This window comes from Humulus lupulus, chromosome 5 (genome assembly GCF_963169125.1).
Source record: "Humulus lupulus chromosome 5, drHumLupu1.1, whole genome shotgun sequence".
Lineage (NCBI taxonomy): Eukaryota > Viridiplantae > Streptophyta > Magnoliopsida > Rosales > Cannabaceae > Humulus > Humulus lupulus.
This window is the reverse complement of record NC_084797.1, coordinates 212,176,570-212,188,902: the sequence shown is the minus strand read 5'-3', so window position 1 is coordinate 212,188,902 and position 12,333 is coordinate 212,176,570. Positions and strand designations below refer to the sequence as shown.

The following is a 12,333-nucleotide window of genomic DNA, read 5'->3' as shown; positions in this document are numbered from 1 at the left end:
CATCTTGACAATAAGTAATCTGACAATGACAAAACATCACGGACGAACAATGGAAGTAATAGGTCGGGTTATGTAGAATACCCACATTGCTCCAAATGCCAAAAGAAACATCCTGGAGTGTTGTGCAAACACTAAAGGATGTTACAATTATTGTTAGGAAGGTCATTGGAAGAAGGAATGTCCACAACTCAACCAAGAAGAGAAAATGGACAACAAGATGCTTCCAGCCAGAGTCTTTGCCTTGACCCAGGGAGAAGCTGAAGCTAGCAACAAAGTGGTCACAGGTCAGATTCCTATCTTCGATCATATATGTTCAGTATTATTTGATTCGGGAGCAACACACTCGTATATCTTGTTAGGAATGATAGAGAAATTAGACAAACCTTGTGAAATATTTAGAATTAGGTTTGTGACAGAATTGCCTTCGGGCGAGGTAGTCCTTTCATCACAGATAGTACGAGGGGTACCGATCAAAATCGAGGAAGTAGAACTAGAAGGAGACCTGATAGAGCTAGAGATCAAAGACTTCGATGTAATAATGGGCATGGATTGGCTAGCAAGGCATGGCGCAACCATCGACTGTAGTCGTAACACTACACCAAAAAGGGCATAGGATAACACTAAAATCTAATAGAATTAAAAAAATATTATGCTTGGTGAAAAGGCGGGTGACTCAAAATTTTGGGCGCCATTTATATGTCACGTTTCTCTCTTATCTATTTAAAAAAATTTATATTAAAAAATATTAATAAAGGTAAAAATCCCTAATCTCTTTTTCTTCATATACCTGTCTCTCTCCTCTCAGCCGCCCCCTAATCTCTATTTCTTCATATACCTGTCTATCTTCCTCTCTCACATCCATGGGAGACCAAGACTAGACTCATGGCTGCGTGCGGTGGCTCACAATGATGATGTGCGGTGGTTTGTAGCAGTGGCATATGGTGGTTGTAACCACGATTGGTCGACAGTGGGCGGAAGGGTGGGGCTTAATATATTTTCAATGGTTGGTTTTGTATTCACCTATTTAATCTGAAATATTATTATTTTGTTTTCTTTTTGCAGATTAGAGAGTAGCGGAAACCCAAAGAGAGAAGTGGTGACCTTGAATCCACCAACCATCCAAACTGATGGAACCGCCTATTAGGATCTCTTGAATGAAGCTTATGATCATTGTGGTGAAGTCTTTGCTGAGTATGCCAGAATATTTAATTGGGTACTTTTTATTTTCTTATTTTTTTTATGTTTGAGTCATTTTTTTCTTTCTTTCTTATTCTAATCGTCTATACATAAACAGTGGATAAGGCTTTGATCATTATTATGTTTATTAAATTTTTACAATTGGTATAATCATATCTCTGTCCATTTTTGTTTATATAGATGAACGCATAATAATTAATCTCTATGTGTTTTCATAGATTGCTATTAACATTATTTTGTTATTTAAAGCTGGCTGGTTGTTCATCAAAAGAAACTTGTTTGGATTTAGAAAAACAAGCAATAACGTGATAATTTAATGTGAGAAGCTGAAGGAAATTACTATATGTTTCTCTGTAATATGGTTAATTATATAGCTTTTTGGCTCAAAGGTTAATTTCTTTATATATATATATATAAATATTTAGGAGCCATATCACCATATCAGTCGTCTCACCTTATCATCACTACAACTTCTATCATGAGTCGCATCTTGTCTCTCTCATTTTTTAGGTTTATCCTTTTTCTTGTACCCTTTTAGATTTCTTTTGGGCGATTTTATTTTGTTTTCTCTCTTCTTTGATATTTTCGTTGATCATTACTTTGATTTGTTAAATAATTATTGTGCACTTTAGATGAGACACCAATCCTCAACAATATTTTTTCACATTAGTTTCATTATGCAAAGTCAAAATTATACTTTATGTGGAGATTTAAGTCTAGCAACATTTCCAATTACTGCTGCTATATGGTTTGACTTGTTAGTGTTTTCTTGAATTAGCTTTTTTGATACACTCGAAAATTCTTTAGTTAGGGTAAAAGTTTATTTATAAATGTGGTATCTTTGAAACTCTTTTGAATGCATCCATTTCCTCTTTAATTCACTACTTCTGTTTTAAAAAGGTCTATCGTTGCTTACAAGTATAAGTGCTTAGATTGGTATTACTACATATTTAATATATTATTTTCTTTTTTAATTCATGCAAGTGTGTTGTTGTTATATGTCCAATAGTATAATAGTATTGGCTATCATTTGGGTCATGTTTTTTTTTCTTCTGAGTTCAGGCATAGTTGCTCAAAGTTTGAAATCTTTAGGTTTTTCTTAGGCTAACCACTATCATCAATAATTAGTTCTAGTAAAGAGTGTATTGATCAAAGAAAAGCATTAATCATAATATTGAAACATACATAACATATAAAAATATATTGGTCCATCGATCAAACAAAAATGAAATGAGATTAATATGCTCTATTATTTCTATGATTAGCTATTCTGCTGTTGAGCCTCTGTTCAGATTGATAATGGGATTTTCAGTGCTTAATTTGGATGGGCTGCCTGGTCTTGCACCTTTTGAGGTATATTTTTGTGATATGCCCTATATTTTTTCTGCATATGAACTTTTCGGACTTTCACCTTTCAATTTTAGAATTTTATTGATGCTTCATAGCTTTAACAGGTTTCCCCCGAAAAAAGAGAGGAAAAAGTGTAATCTTTTAGATGTTGTTTTAGACATAGTTCACACTTCACATAAGCTCATGTTTTGTTGTAGGGTTGTGTTGGACATAATGTTCTTTAGGCGATTCATTGAGTATTTTTTCTTTTTATTTATTTCTTTGTCCTGTAATGTTTGAACTTCTCTGCAAATATGTACTGCAGCATTGATTTTTGTTCAATTCTTTTATTGTTGTTGTTTGTTGTTCTCTTAGACTTGTAAAATTGTAGTGACATGTAAACCTAAGAGGCGTTATTGTCTTAAAACTTTTGATTGTTTGTCCTGTATATGAGACAAGAATTCTGTATCTAATTCGTTTTGCGTGTGAGTCGTACTGGCCAAATGTGAGATTTAAGTTGAGATCTGGAAGGATTTTTACTATAATGAGTAGAAATGACTTCGTGGAAAACTTAAAATTAGGATCAACTTTATGTTTGGTTCTTGTGGGCTTCTTACTTAGGGATACTTCAAAAGTGTTCTTCTTCTTTGTATTTTTTTGAGCTGAAAGCATGTTGTATAAACTTTATTGCATGGTCCTCTCTTGATGATGCCTTGTCCTCTGTTTTTTTGAGCAGCTGCAGCTTTTTATCTATTCATATTTCAATGTTCTTTATTTTTTTCTTTTCAATGATTTTCCATTTGCCAACTTGCTTATTACTGTGATGATTGCTCTTTTTTCTCTATCTCAAGGAATTAAAACTAATGTGAATTGAACTCTAACCTTGAGAACCAAGTTGAAAAGTTTGTTGATGGGTGCTATTTTTCAGAGGAACAGCCAAGGAAAACGGAGAATGAACAACATGACTAGTATGGCACAACGGGAAGATATAATTCAAAAAACTGTTTATGTTTCTGACATTGATCAACAGGTAAGCCATTTGCAACTTATTTTTGGTGTTTCCATTAGGCCCATTATTTACCTCTTCTTTGGTGTATGCATGACTAATTCATTGGTAACTGGGACATAGGTCACTAAAGAACAGCTTGCAGCTCTTTTTGTCACTTGTGGACAGGTAATTGCTCTAATCTTATGGTATCTAAACTGTTTACAATTCTGTGTTTTCACTGTTTCTCTTACTCTCTGATTGGTGGCTGTTCAGGTACAACTTCTTCCTATACTAGTTTTTTTCCTTTTAATTTGCAAACACTAATATACTAGCCAAAACCCTCACTATATTATTTTTTTAGGAAAACTTTATTTACAGTGAAAGGGAACAAAAATACGCATCATTGCTAGTTTGCTGTTAATTTTCCTAAGCTTACTAGGATCTCAGTAGATACAATGGTATCCCATGAATTTATCTTATTATCTCATAATACTTGTTTTAACTGATTTTGTTATAATTGGTTATGAAATTCTTGTTTTTGCAGCTGGGTATATTGCTTCCATGGCCACTACTTCAAGCCCTTTCACTTCCACTTCTTTCTGTTGTTATTGTGCTGCTGCAAACTTATGGTAAATTTTGTTATTTCCTTTAACAATTTTTGTTTTTCATTTATTGAAATTTATTCCAATGGGTCATTCTATGACATAAATCACTACAAGAATTTGGTATGTGGAGATCAACTTTCTTAAAAATAGTGTTCGATTGGAATTAATCAAAAATAGATATAGGATTTCAGTTTACAATGCTCGCCAGCCAATGAAACAGAGGTGCATTTTTTGAATGTTATGTTATTTTTTTTACCCTTGAAGTAGTATCATTTGTCATTTCTGTTGATATTACTAGCAGTATTCTGCCCATATTTCTTTATGTTAATTTTTAAATACTTGGATTGGAACCATATACAACTTTCTTAATCTCTCTATTTTTCTTTGTTCCCAACCATAAGCAAGAACAAGTGCCCTACCAGCTATCATGTTCTTCTTCTTTGTGCGTCTCTCAAAATCTCATCTATGGTTTTTATTTTTCAGTTTCATATTAATAAATATATATATATATATTTTCTGAAATACATATGCTTATTGTTTGTACTATATTCATTTATATATAAATATATATTGTACTAATAATATTGAATCTATACCTATATGAATCTTCAATAATAAGGAGTTTAAGGCATTCTTCTCATCCTCCACTCTTCTTTGTGATTGGTATTTGTGGCTGTAATCTAAGATGTTTATGGGAAGGTGTTTCTGTTTTTGTTTTTGTCTTTCACTACGTTTTAGAAGGAGCATTTTTGCTACTTGCTAAGTTGTAATACAGATGATGACTGTTATCTTTTTATTTATACAACTTGCTTTATCAATAGAAAAATAATATTAAATCTATACTTATTCAGAGCTGAGGCAACTAAAGATGATAGATTTGGAGATTTAAGTAGGTCACAGTATGGTCTTGTTGACCTTGCAGCTGCTTTATTCTATCGGGTAGTTATTTCTATTCATGTTATAAAAGTTGTGATTTATGTCAGATTTCCTGAGATAAAGATTCAGGTAAGAGGTATCTAATGTGATTTTGCTTCTTAGGCTTGTGTTAACAGAGATCAGCCATCATCATCAGAGAAGCGGGTGAAGAGAGAGCATGCTAATGCATGTTTAAGAGAAGAGCTCAAAAAAGGAAAGTGGCTATGGTAAATCATAAACTGATTGATTTGGCAATATCAAGGTTCTGATATTTTTCTGAGTGTAAAACTTTATCTGTCAAAATATAGCAGAAATATTGTGGAAACATTGATGAAATGTCAGAAATATCAATTTAATTTTGAAAAGTATCAAATAAAACACAAAAGAAACAATTTAAATTATATTTTTTAATATGAAAACATAATTGATAGAGACTCTTGTAAGTAATCTTTGTAGAGTATCTTGTAACCACTTTAACATCATTTATGATTTTAGTAACTATAGAATGAAATCTTGTGATAGTGGCTACTCTAGTATCTGCAAGATTTTTCAATTATTCATCTACTCAATTTGGTTGGTTTAATATTCTTATTTACATGTATTTATACTCAAACTATATCATAATATAATTAGTATTGATTAGATCAAGATCATATGAATACTACTTTTGAACCCCTAAGAGTTTGTTTTGGTATTGATTTTCTTTTTATCAAATGTTATATTTGTATAGCAATGTATTTATGAAGATATGTTTAAATATATGTGGCTTATGTATTATTGAATGTTTTGTATTTGTTTAAGATTTTATGATAAAAATTATATTTTAAGAATTTATTTGTAATTTCAATAAAGTTTTAAATTTTTTCCAATCGGTATTGATGTGTTTGCTATGCTAATTTTCTATTAGAATTTCATAACTATGCAACTATTTTTCAGATGCCTTTCATATTAAAATGCATAATCAGCTTACATTGTTTTTGTTATGTTTCGATGTAGGCTTGTATAGGAAAATACTTCCTATTCTGATGTTTTTGTACGTTCCTTGCTTAAAATAATAAAATAAAAATAATAACCGGATGCTGTTTTTTAAGCATTCTATTTGCATGTTTGTTAGGGTATATAGCTTCTTTGATGACATGAGTTTTTTTAAAATGCATCTTCTACATGCTTGTTTATGGATGCTTTAAATAGAAAATGATTGTTCAGTTAAAAAATTGAAATGTGTTGCATAATTATGAATGATGCAAGTATGGGGCACAGTTATAATGGTTTGTTGTGGACTCTGAGGTATTAAATAGTTTGTTTCTTTTCAAATTCTCTCCATCTCCACCTTTCTTTTGTGAACTCATACGTTTCTATATTTTTGCATCTAAAGGAGTTTGCAAGAACTCTCTTTTGTGTTACTGCTACAAGATTTAGAGGTTGCAATTTCATCTAGTTCTTCCTCTTTAAATGATGTAAACATTTGGATTTTTTGCCTTTTTGTATTTTGTTGTTGCTGTTAAAATTTGCTTGTCCTTAAAATGTTGAAACTTAAAATTTTTTAGAATGATTTTGTTCCGTTTTGTATTATTTTGAAATACATGAGAACACATTTGAATGGTTCATAGGTGTCAACTTTGTTTTTGATGTGCATGCTTATGACTCCAGTCTGTATATTTTGAAATGATGGCTTATGATAGATGTATTCTAGAAAAAGAAGATTATTAGCAAATGGTTTTTGTCAACTACGACTTTCTAGCAGTCAGCAGGATTTTTTTTTTAAAAATTAATTATAGTAACAATGCTACTTTTTATCATATGGCGAAAATAATATGACAGCTAAAAAAATTGTAATGAATAAGACCATCACAAACTCAACCAGAGGTTAAGCATCTAATTGGGAACACAACAATGAAAATTTTCAAACAGAAATAAGTTACAGAAAGACCTCTCAATCTATCAACAAATCAGAAAAGAGAAAAGGTTATAAATTCATTTACACTTTTAAACCAAACGATATCCCAAAATTTCGGTTGCAGTTTTCATGTGCTACCGCTGTTGTATGGGTGTTTGGCCTATCTAAAGTTACAACCAAATACACCAATCTCTATTCTAATCAGAAAATGACAAAGTCTTTGACCTATTTAGCCTTAAAGTTTCACTGTCATTAGTTTTTTTAATTTTTCATTGAGTTTCAAATATGAGTTATATATTATATAGTATTTTAAGGTTCACATTAACCGAATTAAATGCTATGTTATCCAGGTCAGCTTTGTACTTCATTTCATGCTACTTCACAAGGAAATGCTCCCAAGTAAGTGGTACAATTAATTCGTATATTTTCAGTGTTAGTTGGAAGATATGCAGCTGTTGTTGACATGAACTGAGTTTTAACTAGAATTAGCCTAACATGATCTACATTTCTGCATAGCATGCACACATATCATGTATTTACAATTAGACAGAGACATTAAGAGAGATCTGAATGAGTCATGTGTCAGATCTTGGCTCTATTCTAGGTTAGTTTCTTCAAAGTCTTTGTTGCTGATTTTTGTCTATTTCCAGCCTTCATTGTTGAGTTTTTGTGGGGGGCTATGTTTTCTAAAGACAAACGCAGAGTATTACATCTTATTTTTTGGTTTACATTATTGGAATTTTTTTGGCCATTATTTCCATTCCTTCATAGCCATCAAGTCTGATTTTACCCTTCGCAATGTCTGAAACAACCGTGACAAGTGATTGCTTATATTGAATTGTGTCACCCTCTTTAACGGTAAATTGGCCATAATAATATATCATTATATTTTGAGCACACCATGTCACTATGTTAGGTACCTTTTGGCATATTTTAGGCAAGTATCCAAGACTGGATCTTTTTTTCATATGACAAAAAGTTTCCTAGTCATAATGTTTTAGTACTCAACTACTCTCTCTCTCTCTCTCTCTCTCTCTCTCTCTCTCTCTCTCTCTCTCTCTCTCTCTCTCTCTCCTCTCTTAATTATAGCTTTGGAACATCATAGCACAAAGCATTTTTTTTTGCACATTTATATGGAAAAGTACAGCAGTGTTCTAATTTTTCACCAACCAACATCAGACCGTTCCTTTTCCAAATATGTTATTTTAAGTGTAAATTTTATATCAGACCAAATATGTTTTCTAATATTTTATTTTTTTGTTCACTTTATAACATGTAGATTGGCAATGATCTTTCTCAATTTGTGGGGCCTCTTATCTTGAATCAACTCTACAGGTTGGTTGGTTCTCCTTTCTTTAAATCAGTACTTTGCAAGAGATGTGTCCTAAATGCTTCAGATTTTTAATTTTATTTTTAGTTCTAAGATGCATCTTGTTATTGTGACATGTACTTGTTCATGGTGGGGAGAATAGGGTAATCATAAGTTTTTAATTCTAATTTATAAGCCCAAAATTCTGTAAATAAATCATTGCTACATTGTTGTTGTTGTTGTTGTGATTATTTATTTTTCTGAGGGGAAGAGGTTTTGTAAGCTCTTGAGAAATTCAGAAAGTTTCACTCACATTTCACTTAATTTTACTTCTACAAGAGCAGTTGATGTTCTTTTACTTTTAGTTGTTGCTCTTCTTTGTGTGTATGAACTTTGTGCTGTGTATGTTACAGCCGGTTCAGCAATTGCATATCAGCAATTGCCTGAGCAATTAACCTGCTCTTTATATGTAGAATGGTGTTTAATGGTACATGTAGTTCTCTTGTCTGGAGTTTTGGTCATTTGTTTCTATGTTTTCTGCTTTTACAGTAGCAATTGAATCTTACTGTTCTATGCTTTTTATGTGTTGATAATTGAGTAACACTTTTATTTTCTGAACAGGTTAGTACGTCAGAGCTGTCTTTCTACATTTATGCTTCGTACTTCCTAGAAATTTCATGATCTTCCTATGCATGCAGGTCCTGAGTTTTTCTCTGTTTGTGGCTTCCTAGGATTAGATCTTTAAATTAATGCTCCTATATAAAACACCTAGTTTTTCTCTATTTGTGGCTCTAGAGAATAAATAAACTTGCTTGAATTTTGTCTAAACTAAGCCTATCTAGGACTTCTTGTAGACTTTTTAATTCAACTTCTCTCACCTCTAAAGTAGTATGAATTGAATATGTTTTTGTGTCCTCAAGTTGCAGATGTATATTAGCAAGATCAAGTTCCCTTATTTGTTTTGACTTTACATAAAAAGAAAAAGAAGACGAAGAAAAGAAAATTAGACCAAAAGTACTAGCTATATAGACATTATAAGAAAATAGGATTGGCGATTAAAGTGCTCACTTGTATGTCTAGTGTTTTTGTAATCTGAACTTCAAGATGGTTAAGTTCTTGGATTAGTTTTTCTGCCTTTGCTCTTTTGAATTTTGATTCTGGCTATTTTTTTATTCTGATTCGATTTTGAATTATTTTTAATTTGTACAATTTAAAAGTTCCTATTGTTAGAATATGCCAAAGTAATGGAGGAATGGACATAGATTTCATCTTTCATTAAATATTTCGAACTTGTATTGATGGTGGACTCATTGCTTGCTGTGTAGGAATGGGCATCTGAGCATTGTTCAGCACCTTTTCGAGCTCCCGAGTTGTGGGATTGTCCAACTAATGCAGATATCGATGAGAGAGATAATATTTGGTCATTAGGATGCACTTTATATGTGATAATGCGATAATGTCTTTTACCATGTGATTTAAGATTTATTGGTTTAAGTTTTCGGGTCTTTGTCTCCTGAGAGCTATAATATAATTTGATGACAGTGTTGAATGTTTTAAACTAATTTGTGGATTGTTAATACAATGTTGAATACTTTTTACTTTTTGTTATTTGAAAATCAAGTTCATTTGATGATGCTAGTATATATTAGAAAGCTAATTTTAATTATATAAATAAAAAATAAAAATATAATAGAATAAATTAGTGTTATATAAGTGAATATATAATGAGAATTTAAACTTATCTAAATATTAAAATAATACAAAAAATGTGTTATAATATCTATTACAATAACACTTTTTATAAGTAAAGAATTTTGTTATGCAAACTTCATTATATAACACAAAAAATGTGTTATACTAAAGTGTAGTATAACACAAATTTATAAGCATTGAAATGTGGTATATAATCGACTATAAATAATATAATTAAACACTTATCTATTTATTAAAATAACAAAGAAAGTGTGTTATCGTTCACAGTATAATAACACATCTGTATAACAATGATAAAGTGTTATGTAAAGTACCCTGACCTACGATAACATAGTCGGTCTTAACACATCAAAAAATGTTATGGTATGTTTTGATAACACATTTTTGTGTTATTAAAAGCATTTTTTCTTGTAGTGTAAGTAAGTGACGTTCGAGACTCCTGACGGTGGAGACTGTGTTTTATGGGAAAAGTTTCAAGACAATGGACACCGCTTATTTCATCTCTCAATGCTCAGAGGATGATTGAGAAATGATGTCACGCATTCTTAGCCAGCATCACAGATGTGGTAAAGGAAACACCACTAAAGGATGGAGACGTCCGCATTATAAAGGAATTCCCAAAAGTATTTCCTGACGACTTACCAGGGTTGCCGCCTATTCGAGAAATCGACTTCACAATCGAACTAGTACAAGGAACGAAGCCTATCTCAAAGGCACCATACCGGATGGCACCTACCAAACTCAAGGAGTTGAAGACGCAGCTACAAGAAATCTTAGACTTGGGTTTCATTAGACCAAGCAATTCACCATGGGGAGCATTGTTTTTATTTGTGAAGAAGAAGGATGGAAGCATGCGGATGTGTATAGATTACCACGAGCTGAATAAGGTGACAATTAAGAATAAGTACCCGCTACCCCGGATCGACGACTTGTTTGATTAACTCCAAGGAGAAACCATGTTTTCAAAGATTGATCTACAGTTCGGTTATCACCAACTCAAGGTACGGGAAGAAGATAGTCCAAAGAAAACTTTTAGAACTCGATATAGACATTATGAGTTTTTAGTTATGTCTTTTGGTCTTACCATTGCTCCAGCCGCATTTATGGATTTAATGAATCGAGTCTTCAAGGATTATTTGGACAAATTCATCGTAGTGTTCATAGACGATATATTGGTGTACTCCAAGGATGAAGTCGAGCATGAGGAACATTTAAGAATGACCATGTTGCGATTGAAGGAGCATAAACTTTATGCCAAGTTCAAGAAGTGGGAATTTTGGCTTTCGCAAGTAGCGTTCCTCGGCCACATAGTATCCAAGGATAGAGTTGTTGTAGACCCAGCTAAGGTAGAGGCTGTGAAAGATTGACCAAGACCTAAGAATGTGTTAGAGGTTAGAAGTTTTCTGGGGCTAGCAGGCTATTATCAGAGATTTGTAGAAGGCTTTTCTAAGATAGCCACTCTGCTTACCAACCTGACCTGAAAACAGCAAAAGTTCAACTAGACGGATAGATGTGAAGAGAGCTTCCAGTTGCTCAAGGATAAGTTATGCCCAGCATCAGTACTTTGTGTACTGACACCCAATGACAAGTTTGTAGTATATTGTGATGCATCAAAGCAAGGTTTGGGTTGTGTGCTGATAAAAAATGTCAAAGTGATAGCCTATGCCTCAAGGTAGCTGAAGGAATACGAGCAACGCTATCCAACGCACGATATGGAGTTGGCAGCAATGGTCTTCGCATTCAAAATCTGGCGCCACTATCTTTATGGAGAACGGTGTGAGATTTACACGGACCACAAGAGCTTAAAGTATTTCTCAACACAGAAGGAGCTCAACATGAGGCAGCAAAGGTGGTTAGAACTAGTAAAGGATTATGACTGCAAAATCCTATACCACCCAGGAAAAGCAAACGTAGTTGCTGATGCGCTAGGCAGAAAGAGTTATGAAAATCTAGCATCATTATCCGAAATAGAAAATTCGCTTCAACATGAGCTGATCAATGTCGGAATAGAAGTAGTTATTGGTAAACTGGCTAACTTGTCCATCTAGTCAAATTTGTTAGAAGATATACAGATCGTGCAAGGACATGATGACACATTAGTGGCACATATGGATCCAGTCAAAGAAGGAAAGGCCACCGATTTCTCTATATCAGGACAAGGGTTCTTGAGATATAAGGGACGGGTATGCGTGTCGAATGACCATGGAATTAAATAAAAGAAAGATCTAGAAGCTCTAGAACCTTCCAACAATTGTTAGGATCACGTGTTGACTCAGTCAAAGTTGTTTAATCAATTCAAAATACGCTGAAAAGGTGCAAATACGTGTTTGATATATCAACGTATGTCGATATATCGCAGCTTTAGAGGTCGATATATCGC

General features: G+C 32.8%; 1 long non-coding RNA gene across 1 annotated transcript; it reads left to right on the top strand.

Moving 5' to 3' along the window:
* The first annotated feature begins 990 nt into the window (after positions 1-990).
* Positions 991-3,418, top strand: LOC133833959 (uncharacterized). Its single transcript, XR_009893231.1, has 3 exons — positions 991-1,213; positions 2,463-2,550; positions 2,652-3,418. It is a non-coding gene; the product is annotated as an uncharacterized LOC133833959 (long non-coding RNA).
* Positions 3,419-12,333: the final 8,915 nt, after the last annotated feature.